General features: G+C 43.9%; 1 long non-coding RNA gene across 1 annotated transcript; it reads left to right on the top strand.

Moving 5' to 3' along the window:
- The first annotated feature begins 357 nt into the window (after window positions 1-357).
- On the top strand, window positions 358-4,672 carry LOC128816400 (uncharacterized). Its single transcript, XR_008439890.1, has 4 exons — window positions 358-569; window positions 1,885-1,946; window positions 3,554-3,724; window positions 4,602-4,672. It is a non-coding gene; the product is annotated as an uncharacterized LOC128816400 (long non-coding RNA).
- Window positions 4,673-14,668: the final 9,996 nt, after the last annotated feature.

Genomic DNA, 14,668 nt, shown 5'->3' with positions numbered 1-14,668 from the left:
AAGCTAAAACTTTAATAATTATAAAAAAGCTTTGTTCAGGAAATTAAGTATTTTGATGCACTATAGACAAGCATCTCCCTTATTAAATCCCCAAGCAGTGTTTCTAGATTAGTAGACTGAATACTTTCTGATGAAAGCTATTTATGCCTGTGTTTGTTTTGGAGCTTTTGGAAACATCAGTGAAATAGAAGAAAAAAATGCCATTAAAAAGGATCAGAGAGGAATTTGTTTGAGCTGAATGTAAGAATTGTCAGAGCAAACTTCTGTGGTGTACTTTCACATCTTACGGCAAACAAGTTCTGTTCTGTTGCACATGAGTCTCACGATCTTGATTTTTGCTTTCCACAGTGGCTGAGTAAAGCAGTAGAGGACAAGGATGGAAACCCCTTGGACTTCTCATCTTGGAGGGAGGAGGACATCTCTGAGCAAATCAGGAAAATACTGGTTGTAAGCAGAGATAACTGCAAGAAGTGCTTGTAAGCTGGAGGACAGAAGGAGAGGAACCCCTGGCATCTTGTCTGGATGTTCACAGCAGTTGCTGGTCATGTCCTCTTTGGAAGGGAGAACAGGTCAGCGAAATGCTGGAAGCAGGAAAGCCCTTTCAGATCTCTCTCTATCAAAAGACAGCACCAGGTAGGCTGGAGAGGGCTTTGGGTGGGGGCACTGCTGGCATGTGACTTTGAAGATGCTCTGTGAACTGTGAAGTTTTCTTAGTCATTTCACATTATCTTTGTCTGAACTCAGCATGGTTTATGGAGTGGTGGGGTCAGGCTGTTGTGAGCTGTGGCATTTGGCATTTGGCTGTGCTGGTGCTGAGCTTTGGCATGATGTGAATCAATAGTAACTAGGACATGTGGTGGGTGTGGGCTTAAGATGCTTTTTTTCCTAATGTCCCTTCTGCCTTTAGCTGCAATTTGTTTCACTTCTGGTTTGAAATGCTGCTTGAACTGCAAGAATTAATTATGACAACATTTAAAATCCAGTCTCGTTTACATAGGAATGTTGACAAGGATCCATGCCCCAGCTAGAGCACAAGCCAGAAGGGCAACATCTCCAGTTGGTGGAGATGTTGTAAAGACTTTTGGGTGTAAATAGGTGTATGTGCCTTTTGTGTGTGTTAATGCACAGGGCTGTGTGACTGCATTCTCTTCCACAGGGTACAGCTGGGGAAAAGGCATGGATAACAACTCAGTGCAAACGTTTGGATAAGCAGAAATTGCCCCAATTTGAATTTGAAATAAATTTGTGGGGCTATTTGCAGGAACGCTTGGAGGCTCTCAGAAATGTCAGAGAAAATACACACACTTCCAGTGTGTGAAATGTCCTGGCAGAAAGCTTAGCACAAAATAAACCAAAACTTTCACCAACTTCCACCAGCTGGAGCTGTTACTGTAGCTGCCAGCCTGCCTTGGTTCAGAAATTGCCTGCTGCTGCTTGATCTGTAGCACTGCCGGGGTTGAAAGACAGAGTGAAAAGGGAGCTCTTTAAGTTCTCAAAATGTATTATGTGTGAAAACATTAAAATATACACTTAATTTCAAACAAAACTGTTGAGAATCAGGTTTTTTGCTGTTTGCAGACATGCCAAGAACTCTGCTCTCTCCTGCAATAGCTAATTCTATAACTTAGTCTGACTGGGGCTTTTCCAGCTCCTATTAAAAGCAGTGGAAAACTGCTGGTGGAAGGTGGATTGGGCTCACTTGGTACCCTGTTGAAATTTGTGGTGATATACCAAAACAGAACAAAGATAACACCTCAGACTGTAAATTCGTTGGAGCAGGGACTCTTGTTTGTGTGCGTTGTGTAGTGTTGAAGACATTTGTCGACACTTCAGAAATAATGAATAATGCCAGTGTGAGGAGGAAATCTCTCCACTCAACCCTAGGTGTTTCTGCTGCTAAGTGTTGAAAGAGAAACACAGAGCCCTGAACTTTGAAGACTTGGCAGGTGAGGAGAAAGAAAATCTTTTCACTTTCCATTTAAATTTCAGCTTAATCTGCATTTGTTGGGTCTGGTAGAAATATTTGAGCTTTTAATTTAATGTTGTTGGTTTTGGGAAAACTTCTTGGGATGCATGGCATGAAAACACCTTAGATATGAGGCAAGGTTTTGATTTAATTTCTCCTTTCATCTGTTTTCCATTACAAACCAGACTAATTGCAGTAAGATTCTCAGTGGTAAAAAATACTTGAGGCAGTGTGAATTTGGAAGTTCTCTCACTTTTACAGTAACTATAAAAACAGTCAGCAAACAGATTTCATAATGATTTAGTACAGAAGGGAGCAAAGTCTGGTTGTCTTCATAGTAGCAGGATTTCACTGGCACTATCAAATTTTCAAAGCTCTCAAATTCAGTTTATTCATATTTATATAAAAACTTCCTTGCACACTTGAGTTGCATTTATTCCTATTTTAGAGACTTGTAAAATTGAAGCACAAGCTGATGTGGCCCTGGTATTTGGAGTGCCCATGTTAACTGTCCACCAATCGCTGTTAATGGCTGTGTGTTCATGACAGAAACTGCTTGTTAAAAAATAGAAAAGTTAAGAACTAAAGGGAGGGTGGGCTTTAGACAGTGCTTATGGAGCAGGACTGAAGGAAACCTTGGCATGATTTTTCCACTTGTGCTATAAATCCGGTCACTGAATGGTTCTGATTTTAAAACAACGCTCTATAAAAGCACTCTGGGAATAGGCTGAAGCAGTGAAAGGCAAGGATATCTCCACTGCCATAGATAGTGTGTCAAGAGTTTATTGCCTTGGTGATACTTTTCTTTGGCTACAGACTCGTCACAATTTTTATTTTATTTCAGATAGTGTCTTAGGTGGCAGTCACAGGATTTTAAGCTGCTATAATATGAAACTGACATTAAATGCCTGCACCACAAAAAATAACATTGGGGTTCTATTTGTGCCTTTTTTTTTCTTTTTTTTTCTTTTTTCTTTATTTTTTTTTCTTTTGTTAGAGAAATATTTGAATCAACTTGTGCACTGTAAAAGATGAAGTAACTACAAAACAAGAACTTCTGAAGAACACCATATGTTGTATTTTATCCTAAGCTAGATTTATAGGGAAAGTATAGGACCGTGATAAGCTATCATTACACATTAATTTGGTAGTGTATGTCTTTGAGAAACTCCGGCTTGTAGTGTAAATGTCACATAATGTGTATTTGGTGTGGGGAGCTGGGCTGTGGTCCTGCTCCTTCCTTCAGGCATAGCAGAAGGTAACAGCCTTGGTGACTGTGATGACTGAGATGCACATGTGGGACGGTTCACTTTTGTCTTTGAGACAGCTTGGGTCTGTCTAGCTTAGCTTTCTGTTTTGCAAGATCCATCTGCATCAGTGCTTAACAACACCTGGGACCTTCAACATGAACAGAGCAATAAATTATGGCTCCCTTATTTCCTTGAGAAATGGTGATTCTATACATTTTTTAATGCGTACATTAAAATCTTCTTGGGGATCACCCTGTGGAAACAGGCTCCTGTGCACTTTGTGCTTATCAGCTCACAATTCACTATTGTTCTGCATGTGTTGACATCATTTGTGTAGCTGTTGAGAGAAGCAGGAAAGGAGCTGAAATGCCAAGTGAATTTCAAAGTCGTTGTCATCATGTGGAAGAGGGACAGCTGTCACATGAAATGTGACAGAATTGACAGGACAGGATCTTGTGGCTTAGTACTTCTGAAACACCAAATAAACAGCAAGCAGGTAGTTACTGAGGTGAGGAAAAAAGGGGTGTCACATTTGCTGTCTTCAGGAATCCAGGCTCTGAAGATCCCAATGGGTGCTGCTGATTCTTTTAAAAAATCTTTCCTGCACTGTTTGCATGGAACATGCTGTTCCATACAAACATGCAGAAGGAACACGCTGTTCCTTCTGCAATCTCAGTGTTTGTGTTGCTGGTTGGTTTTAATATTTACATGTTAAAAAACCCCAATTACTGGTCCTTATGTAGTGGAAAATTTGGTGTGTGGGTATTTCCAAGATCTGGGATTCTGTAATTAGGAGGTTTTGGTCTGGGCCTGTCTCTTAACTGCAGCTGAGCAAAAACTTCCCCATTGTAAACTTCTTTTTACAATAGAATACAAAAGCCCCAAAGCCCATAAACCATAAAAAACCCCTCCAGGTGACCTAAAGTGTTGTCATTAGGAAGTGATTCCCCACCCTTGGAGAATCTTGTATGGGTCTTAAGCTTGGCCAGGAAAAAGTATTCTTTCTGATAGTATTTCCTATATACTAAGGGCGGAGCCTTTCCTTTTGCTAGATGTTACACCCTGCCTTTCCCTAAAGAACCAGTCCTCATACAAAGAGGATAATGCTGGTCTGGCAGTGAGCTACATCAGCTGGGGTAGTAAGTCCTTCCTGTAGTGAATCTGTGATGCTGCTGTACTGGAATGTGTAGAAGGAGCCAAGAAACAGTTATGGGAGAGTAAAATTGCAGTGTTTGTTCTGGAGACAAGAAGGAAAAAACACGTACAAAGCGATCTGTGTATGCATGTATATGACATAGCAGAATACTTTTTAGATATATGACACATTTGATTACATTAAAAATCCTTTTCTTCCATTTTCTTCCCTTGCTTTTTATATTGGGTAGTATTCTTGCTCTCAGAGTGAAGGATGGAGATGGGATGTTGGATCTTCAAGCCTTCTCCAGACCTGATCAAGCTCATCAGCTGCTTTTTCATTTGTTTCTTGGACAGCAAAATTAAAATTTAAAAAAAAAAATCAAAAACAACTGTATGAGGTATAGGATTGTCTTTGGGATAGGGAGCTCCTGTGACCTGACTGAGCCAGGCACTCTGAGAAAGAGATGATGACTAGAACTGTGTAGGAGATAAATGGGAAAGGAGAGTGATATTGCCACCTTGATTTTTTTGTTCTCCAAGGTCCTCTTACCTTGATTGTAAGGGATACGTTATGCATTTCATTGGCAGATCTTCATCCTCTCCCCCTCAGGGCCCATCCAGAACAGAGAAGTACCTGGTCCCATCCCAGTGTTCTTTGGGCCTCCCTGATAGCTACTTGTTACTAGTTTTGAAATTCCCTGCTAATTGCAGGACCAGCAGAGACAGGAGCTTCATTCCCTAATGCTCTCCCCACTCTGTGTCCTTCTGGGGCTCCACCTGTCGGCACAGGATGTGGCAAATTTGCCTGTTTCCACTCTCATGGGAAGAACTGCTTGTACTGATGATGATTTGCAAGTGTGGTGTTTTGTGGTTAAATTATTGCTTCCACCTGTAATTTCTCATGCTCTGCCACACAGGGTGTTTAATAGCATCTTGGGTTAACTCCATGATGACGAATTTGCTGAGACTGCACAGACCTCTCACGTCCTCTGGTAAGAAGCTGAGTGGTAAGGATTGATTATAGACCTTAGTGCAGGGTTAGGGTTAGGGTTGGGTTGGCCCTCGCTTTGCCATGGAGTCAGTGTGTGAGGCCAGGCATCCTTCAAGGGAAAGTAGTAGAAGAGTCTGTGCATGCCAGGCTGAGGCGTTCACAGACAGGACCTGCCCCGTGAAGCGAGTGGCTGGGATTGATTGCCCCTGCCAGCCCCGGCTGAGAGAGGAACGCAGCCAGGTTCATGTCGCTTTGCCTTCACTCTTACAGTCCATGGTGGCAACATGCAGTGCAAGGGCTGCTTCTGTCTGTGGAGTTTTCTGAGCAGCTGAGAGCACATCACCCTTTAGCAGCCCAGCCAGAGTCCTTCCTCTCCCGCTGGCAGATTGATAAGGAGGGACTTTCTTCCTCCACCTCTAAGTGCTGCTCTGATTTACTGCAGCTCTTCCTCAAGCACTTCCGGAGGTCAGAGGGCTGCAGACATTAGCCCATAATGGAAGACCCGAGGTCATGTGTAACCAATACCGCTGGACCTGGGTGCCGTGCAGTGTGGCTGGGAGTAAATAAAGCTGTCCCCTGACTTGCTTTGTAAAACCGCTCATTAATGTGACACACAGAGAAGGATGGAAGAATAATGGATGGTTCTCATCAGAAGAAATATAGTGCCCAGTGGCTTGTGAAGTGAGTGTGTTTATCTGTTATTCTTGTGGGATGCTACCCTGCAGTGCAGCTGTGCTCCCTGAGCAGGCTCTGGGGGCCATGGAGGCTGAGGGCTGCATTGCTTCTGCCTGGGCAGCCTTTCCTGAGCCCACCTTGCTCCAGCCTTGTTATTTACCATTTGTAATGGAAACTTAGAACATTTCTAATGAAATAACTACATTTTAGTTCCAAGAGCAATGTAAAACTCCTGTACTGCAGTATCACTAATCTGTATTTGATGACTTGGGATCATTCATAATGAGTATAAATTAACCTAAGTTAGGTTGACTGTGATGAAATTCCTGATGGTCCTTGCTCCAGTAACGGTTGGAAGCTGCCCCACTGCAATGACTGCTAATAGAAGGAATTGAAATTGTGGGTGTCCTGTGAGCAGTTCTTTTGGTGGTAACTGAAGGACTGAGCACCATGTGCAAGGAAGTGGACCCAGACAGCATGCACTACTGGATGTGCAAATGAAGGGGCTAATCCTAAAGGCAACAAGATTTTCTGTATTTCAGTGCAGTAAATCCCACTAAAATCCATGTCAGGACTCTCGGAGGCTGGCTCTGAGGCTCAGCAGCTGCACACCATATCCCTGAGTGGCTGAGCAGCTGTGGACTAGGCTGCTGCAGGATTCTGAGCAGGAGGCCTGAGAACCAGCCACCCTTGTGCTGTGTGAGCAGAACAGGGAAAGTGCCTGGGACAGGGGGGAAAAGAGCTCAAATGGAGACACCATTGAAGGTATTGATGGAGGTACCGTTGAAGATACTGGTTATGACTGCAGTGCTTGGTGTTGCACTGTCTCTGTGTCAACAACATCTAGGAGATCTGGGAAGTCCCATCTTTAATGCTGTGTTCAGTATTGCTTAAGAACACATGAGAAGGACACAGATCCCTGAATGGGTTTTTTTTTATCCTCTTGGGCACTTTTGTAACAATCTGGCACATCCACTGGTTCTTCTCAATTACACACCCACCCACCCACCCACACCCAATCTGCAGAAAATTTACAAAATTGAGCTAGGCAGGATGCCTTTCTCTGGGTCTGTGTTGTGTATGTAATTGGGACAGTGGGCCAAAAATCCCATGCAAATATATTGGACTTTATTGGGCAGGATTTTTACATCTGAAAATGGGACCTCAAAAGATGGGAAGCAGTCTTTTTGAATCTTACTTGAAAACAGTAACCATGCTTAGCACCTCCATTCATCCAATAATCCCACAACAGAACCTGTCATCAAGTGGTACTCAGACATGCTCGTGTCTGCTCCAGCTTCATTACTGGACATTAGGTGTATTTATACTGCTTTGAATGCTCCACGCAATTCAAGTCCCGAGGAGAAAGACAAGCTCAAGAGTCCGCACAGCGTTTGTTTGCCTGATGTTATCACCATCAGCAAAGGAAGCAATTTTCACAACCAGCAGGATCCTGTGGTAGCTGCACCTCGAGCGCTCGTGGACCGCTCGCACCTGAGGCCCGCCCTGGCAACGCGGAGGTGATGACAATAGGCCTGCAAGGTAAACAAAACAACGGAATAAAAAGTGCTGAAAGCCAGCAGCAGGTGAACTGCTAAGAACAAACCCACATGCCCATCACCCCACCTTCAAGACAGGCTGAGCTGTGGCTGGGCAAAGCTTATCAGTTAAGTTAACACATGGTCCTTCCACCCCCCCTCTTCCCCCAACACCTCTCTTTCCAGCTGTCAACAGTTGTTTGATTACTTGTGTGGTACGGCTACAGAGAAGAAATTATTAGCTGCCCTCGCTTCCTCCTTCACACAAAACAGAGGAAGCAGCTCCACTGGGGCTTTGTACAGTAGCCAGGTGCTGTTGGGTGGTTGGTCAGTGCTCTCTTCAGGAAGGTAAATATTGGGCTAGAAGCAATTACAGGTGTGTTCAGAGGAGCAGCACATGGTCTGCAGCTTTCACACCCTCACGGGAACCCCAGTATGCATTTGCATGTCTCGCACTGAACCAGCTCTTGTTAGTGTGTCTTCAGCAGTGATTGGCTCGAGCCTCAAGTAAACATTTGGCTCTGACAGTTGGAGAGATGGTGCACACATGAAAGTACTCTTTGCAGAGGCTGAAATTGTGTCTATCTCCTGCTCCTTAATGGCAGCTGTGTTAGGAAGAAAGCAGACAATCCAGCTGAGAGGACCTGTGTTCCAAAGATCACTGGTGTCACCAGGACCGTGTGCACTCCAGCAGTCTCTGGAGCATATTCCTCTCCTGTTACATGCTGCCTAGTGCTTGCTTTACTTCAGTTAGATTTTCAAGGAAGATGAATGGAATGAAACTCTGTACATTTTCCCTGTGGCATCTCTCATCTAAAAGGCCAACAGCACCTGACTGCAAGTCACTGGCTTTCAGGAGAAAGACTTCCCTGAGGTGGAAGCAGTGATTCTTAGAGATAGATGATAACAATTGTCAGGATTTGTGTGTCATTCAGTCTGTGTTTATGGGTGATGGCAGAGTCTGCACTAGCTCTTACCATCTTTCACTGCTGTGGAAAAAAAGTGCCTTGCTCCAGGATGAAGAGTTGTGCAGAACCTGGCTAGCAAGTGTTAATATCATGGTATCAGCCCCTGCCTGTGTCATGGGTACGAGGCTGCAGCAGACAAACCCAGCACAGAGAGCTGACAGGATAAACAGGGAGGCCAGATAAAGCACTGAAAAGGGAGCAGAGGCACAAAGAAGTGGAGTAACAGGGTCAAGGTCACACAGCAGGTCAGAGTTGGGCCGGGTCCCGCGGGTCCCAGGGCGATTCACTGCCCAGTGTGGCCGGCAGCCTCACACACTCCATCCTGCAGCAAAGACAGACACGCTCTAGTAAATTGTTTGCTGTTTTAACAGCTGCAAGCTTTGCACAGAATAGATTCAGGTTATGTGATGCATTCTTCCAGCTTCTTAGTAGGAAAATCCAGGCAGCACAATGGAAACTCAGGATCTTTTTGGACTACCTTAGCATGGTGTTAAATCAGTTTGTACTTGAGCAGCACTGTTCATGCAGTTCAGAGTTTTACGAATTGGAAAAAGCAGGGCCACTTCATTGTAGCTTCTGTAGCAGCAGGGAGAGGAGAGTAAATCTGGGATAGAAAGATTATTAGAGCTTCTGTGAATCCAGATGGTTCTTGTGGATGGCAAGGCAAAAAAAAAACTTTTAATATTTTGTCCCTGCTAGACATCTGGGTGGTATTGCCCAGTGATGAAGGGAATAGAAAGGGCTCCATTTATCATCTCTTCTATTTTTTCTTTTTATTTACTTTCCTTTTAAAAACACATTAAAAAAATTAATTCAGTGCTGGGGAAAGGTGACAGATTAACAACCCCAGAGATTTCAACCCTCTGTTTATCCTCTGAGCAGAGAGCACTGAGCATTCTCAGTGCTTCTCTGGCACTGTGCCCCAGCCCTGACCTTAGGGAGCAGCTCCCAAGGGAACAGCTACCCCATCCCTCCAGCCCCTCTGGCCTACTGGATCCACATCCCCTCAGATGGAGCAAGAGGTGCTACTGGTAGTATTAGTCTGGGCCAGGGACTTCTGCAAATGAGGAGATAGATGGTGTTCCACACCTAGACTGCTCAGCAACAAGTTGTGTTCGTGCAGAGCAGCTCTGCAGGGGTGTTACTCCACATCCTCCATGCCACGTTTTGATGTCTCAGTCCAATTCCCAACCTGTGGTCTTCTCCCTCTGAGCAGGGAAAGAAAGCTAATCCTGTGAGGTCACAATAAAAATGGCCTTTGGGATGCCCAGGTATCTGTGGATGGTGTTTTTGATTTCACTGAAGTGTGGCTGAAGTGTGGTTTTGACAGTTTGGGCATTTGCAGCTCCTGCCAGCTTCTGGAGAATTTTTAGATGCACTATAATAATATGGTTTTATTTAGGGAATAAACATGCTACATGGATCCTAGCACTAGGTCTCCAACTTTGAAAAGGTAAAATTCATTCCCCATCCCTCCAGCCTTTCTCACTGTCAGATTTTGTTTGATAATTATCACTATGGGTCATTTCAATTTCCCACTATAAAGGCCTTGTGTAGTTACCTTTTCATCAGCTTTGGTGTTTGGAATAACCCTTTGCAAACTAGGTATTTCCCTCTGCCATAAAGCTGGAGTGTCTGGGAAAGGAGAGCATCCTTCACAAAGCAGTCACCATGGGTCAGGATGGGGGTGGCACTGGGGGGGTAATGCTTCCCAGTGCACACAAGCAATACCTCCTTGCAATTAGTAATGCTGCCACTGCTCCCTCCCCTCACTCAAGAAGTGACATTCCAAGACATGCATTTGGTGTTTGAACTACCCTGTCTCCTGGACTCAAGGGACAGGGGCTGGGACAACTCTGTGGGGGGCCCTGGTGTTGAATCCATTTGGCTGGTGTGCCCAAGGGGCCTTCCATCATCACCTGCCTCCGTCCAAGCGAAGGCCTCTGCTGCACCAGGTGGTACTCAGGAATTTTATCCAGTCTGAGTTACTCTGGGAAGAAACTCCTCCCTTGCTTTTCTGCCAGTGGTATCAGAAGATTGACCCCATTCCCCCTTTTTGCTGAAGGGGCAGAAATTTGATAATGGCCTTAATGATGTCTGAGCGTTACACAAATGCTCTGGATCATCACTACTGTATCCACTTGTCCATAATTACCAGGACTGGACATGGTGGCTTCAAAGGCCACCCAGTTATCGTTTATGTTTACTATAAACACAGCAGCTGTTTTGGGTTACGAGGGTGGTCATTCTCCTGGAATTTGATGAGCCAGACCCTGAAATCCTCACCTGACACCAGCTCTCTCCCTTTTCCTTCATGAGGAAAATTCAGTGTGGGAATGCTCTATGCTGCCTAAAGAGGGAGGAATGCATGGGCTGTGCCTTGTACCTTTGGGTTTTGCAGTTTCTCCAAGCTCCCTCTGAATTCCAGTGAACTGCTCTGTGTTTGTGGGGCTGTTCCATGTTTGCTCATTTGGCAAGTCACCAACTACTCAAAAAAAAAAAAAATTGGGATTGGATCAAAATTAACTAAAGTGTTAAAAACTTCTGCTTTTTTGATTCACTTTGCAAAATGGGTGAAAATCCACTTTGCAGTCATGTGAATTGATGTGTCTTTTGATGTGTGAGCTCATAAGCCTCACACTGCTCTGTGCACAGGGGAGCTCACAGGGGTTTCAGAGTGTGACTGGTGTTGCTCTGGACTGTGCTTCTTTAAGAGGGGATATGCACTATAGCTTTACCTGTGCCACTAGGAGTGACACTGTCCTGTCTTAACTCAGTGAGAGTTTGAGAGCTCAGGACAGGTTGATGTTGCCCATGGCTTTGGTGTAATCTCTACAAAATTAAAAATTGGTAACTCATGATGGCAGCAGCAGAGTGTAATTTATGAACTGCTTCTTACTGTCTTTCATGTCAGTGCAATGGAACTTAGTTTCTCATAGTTCAGCCAGAAGACGTGGGACTTTTCCAAGTTTTTCTCTTAGTTGAAAGTCTTCCATCTGGCATAGATTTTAAGAAATGCCACCAGAGTGGGTTTCTAAACTAGTTTGTTGCTGTGTAATCCTTCCTGATTTTTTGTTCTTACTGATTTTTTACCAGAGGAAACTCAAGTTCAGTGGTTAGAGAATGGACTGTAAACTCAGAAGAACTGACACGAAATGAAAGGACAGCAGCATATTTTGTTGCTGTGATAGTACCACTTTATGAGAACTGAATTATAACATGGGGAAATTTCACACCACTTCTGGGGAATAAATCTCTGCCCATGCTCAGTTCTAGAGGCCAAACACAGACTCCTCCTTCAGGAAGAGAGGCACGAAGGGGCCACTGCTGATGAAGGCTTATGCTTTCTATGAGTGGAAACAGTGCATTCAGGCTCCCCCTCCCTGGCTTCTGTGCAGTGCCTGGGAGCAGGTCACAGAAAGGCAAACCACAGCAGCAGGGGAAGGGGGCTGAAGATGTGCAGCTGGTTGGCACCTGCAACCTGACTGCAGGTAATGTGGTTTGACTCAGTTATTCATCACTGGGAAAAGATGCTTCATCTTATCTGTAAAGGAAAGAGCAAATTGCCTGGGTTTTGCAGCAGGTAACACATATCAGGATGACGTGTTTATAAGGGGAGGAAAGAACAACACAGCCAGTTCCCGTTTATTTATTTTTTCATGAATTACAAAGACTAAACACACTAAACACTCTTTCACTCCAGAAAGAAAAGCAGTGCCAGTACGTGGAATTGAGAAATTCTGTGAGGTTCAGACCATTACCTTGTTCTCCTCCCAGTCAATAACTGAGATAAATCATAGCCTCAAACATAATGTTCACAGAAAAACTCTGGAGACAAAGCTACAAAGCCAGCCTTGTGAGAGAAAGCTCTTCTCTAAGACTCTCTAAAAGCTATGTTAGCTGATGTTGTCATGCTATGGCAAGTGTGTCTGTGATGTGTGGCATGTAGATTATCAGGAGTTTGTTTGTTGTCAGTATTTGCAAGTGAATATGTTTCATGTAAATTGAGAAAGATGTGTTACACATCTGGGACGTTGCCTCAGGTCTCTTTTGCAACCTCCAAGGCTTTTTGGCTGTGCACTTGAGCCAGGGGGAGTTAATATTTTCATGTTCTCAAGGTGAGGATTTCAGTGAAGTCCCCAGAGGATTAGAGAGGGATAAATGATGCAGTGCTCTCCTGCACACATAAAAGTTCAAGGAGAATAAGGAATAGGGAGCTGAAAGGATTGATTTGTGAGATAAAACATTAAAAAGGCAAAATAAAAAAAATGTCTAACAATACTGTACTGCAAAGTGAACTTCAAGTAGGAGATGAACATCAGAGAATAGGTTGCATAGCCTTGGCAACATAACAGAATGGGTGCCCATATATTTGAATTTTTTCATTTTCAGCCTTCGCAAAAGCCAAGAGCCAGATCAGACACATGAAATGTTTTGTCTGTTCTCAGGACCTGGCCCACCTCCTCTTTAGCCCTCAGCCCTCCAGCCCTGTCAGATTGCAAAGGATCAGCTGGAGCAGGTGTCAGAGGAGATGTATCAGTGCAGAGTTTTGCTGGGGTTTCTCAGAGCAAGTGGCAGGATCGCTTTTATCACGCTGAGCCTTCTCCTGTCAGCAAAACAGACGGATGAAATTTCCTTCTCTGGAGACCCCCTCTCTGTTGCTGTGTAGCCAAAGGATGTCATAGGCTCCTTTACTGTCTTAATTCTCATCAGATTTGCATCATTATTCAGGCCTAGCGAAAAAAACCATGCAGCTGACTTTAAAATAAAAATTTCTCCACAAAGCATATGAAGAACTTCTGATTTTGACATGTTTGGAAATATTTTGGGATATTTTGCTTCTGAGCATTTGGAAAGTACAGACTGAGCTGTTTTGTACTAACTTCTGCAAATGCTAACCATCTGGCTCTGCTGACATTACTTCAGGTATTCATTCTGAGTCATTTAGTCTAGAGTGTGTTTGAAGTCATAAAGAGCAAAGGTGTTTTCTATATTTCAGTAAATGTGCTTAAAATGCAGTAATGGTGCCATGGGTCCAGATTTGGAATGCTCCAGGGAAAACCTGGAAGCAGAATTACATTTCAGTCCTCTATAAAAAGCAATCTACTGGGCACTTTTGAACCATGTTCAAGTTTGATTTTTTTTTTTAATTTTGGGGCATTTTAGTCTGGATTGTCTTTATTTTCTATCCACTGAGATAGGTGAAAGATTGCTCAAGTGTCAAAAATGCATTGAACATGAGAATTAAACCTTCACCCATAACCTTTGTACTTTCAGGTGATTTGTAGTTTCAGAATTAACAAGGCAAGAAGGTCCACATAGGGGAGGAATAATGAATTACAAACATAATCTAGCAATCAGCTTTAGAGGGTGAATGAAGACACAAAAGGTGCAGCAATGGTAGTTCTCAGGTGCTGCTGTTTCCTTGGGATGGTCTTCTGTGGTTCTTATCATAAAGCAAAGTAGAAGGGGTTTGCTTATGCTTCTTTATAGACATAGTTAAACACTAACAGAAGGCAAGAAAAAGACCACTCAATCAGAAAGCAGAGCATCCTTGGTGCCCTGTGGTGATCAGCCAGCAGGACCTCTCTGTTTCAAGGCTATAAAGATGATTATGAGAGCAGGAGGACTGAGCTGGTGCCCTGCCACACTTTGTTTGGGATGCTGATTTGCACACTCGTGTTTCGTCACTGCTGAAATGTGCAATAAAACACATCAACTACTTGACAGGATATTAGGCCAGGATGAAGAGAGTCTTGAAATTAGGAGCTCCCCTTGCAGGCAGGCCAGGCCTGGCATCCCAGAAGAATGTGCCCAGTGTGAATCCAGCTGCAGATTGCTCATTGCTGCCCTCAGCTAGAGGGCTCTAGCACCACCAACTCAGAGTGTTTGTCTTGTTTGCAGAGCCATTGCAGAGCAGGAATCCCACAGCTAAAGTATTGTATCCATGATTTATCCAGGATGCAACTCTTCTATAGCCTTTGGTTCAGGGAGGCTCAGTGGCTCCTGCAAGAAGCACTAGGAGGAAGTCTGGGAGCTCAAGTTGACAGCTCCTACCAGAGGCAAGAATTGGCTTGTATTCATTTGATTAATTGTTTTCTCTTCCATAAATATAAGTTAGGAAATTCTTGCACTGATTTAAA

Source organism: Vidua macroura, chromosome 18, assembly GCF_024509145.1.
Source record: "Vidua macroura isolate BioBank_ID:100142 chromosome 18, ASM2450914v1, whole genome shotgun sequence".
Classification (NCBI taxonomy): domain Eukaryota; kingdom Metazoa; phylum Chordata; class Aves; order Passeriformes; family Viduidae; genus Vidua; species Vidua macroura.
Note: the sequence above shows the minus strand (reverse complement) of the source record. Positions and strands in the feature narration are given on the sequence as shown.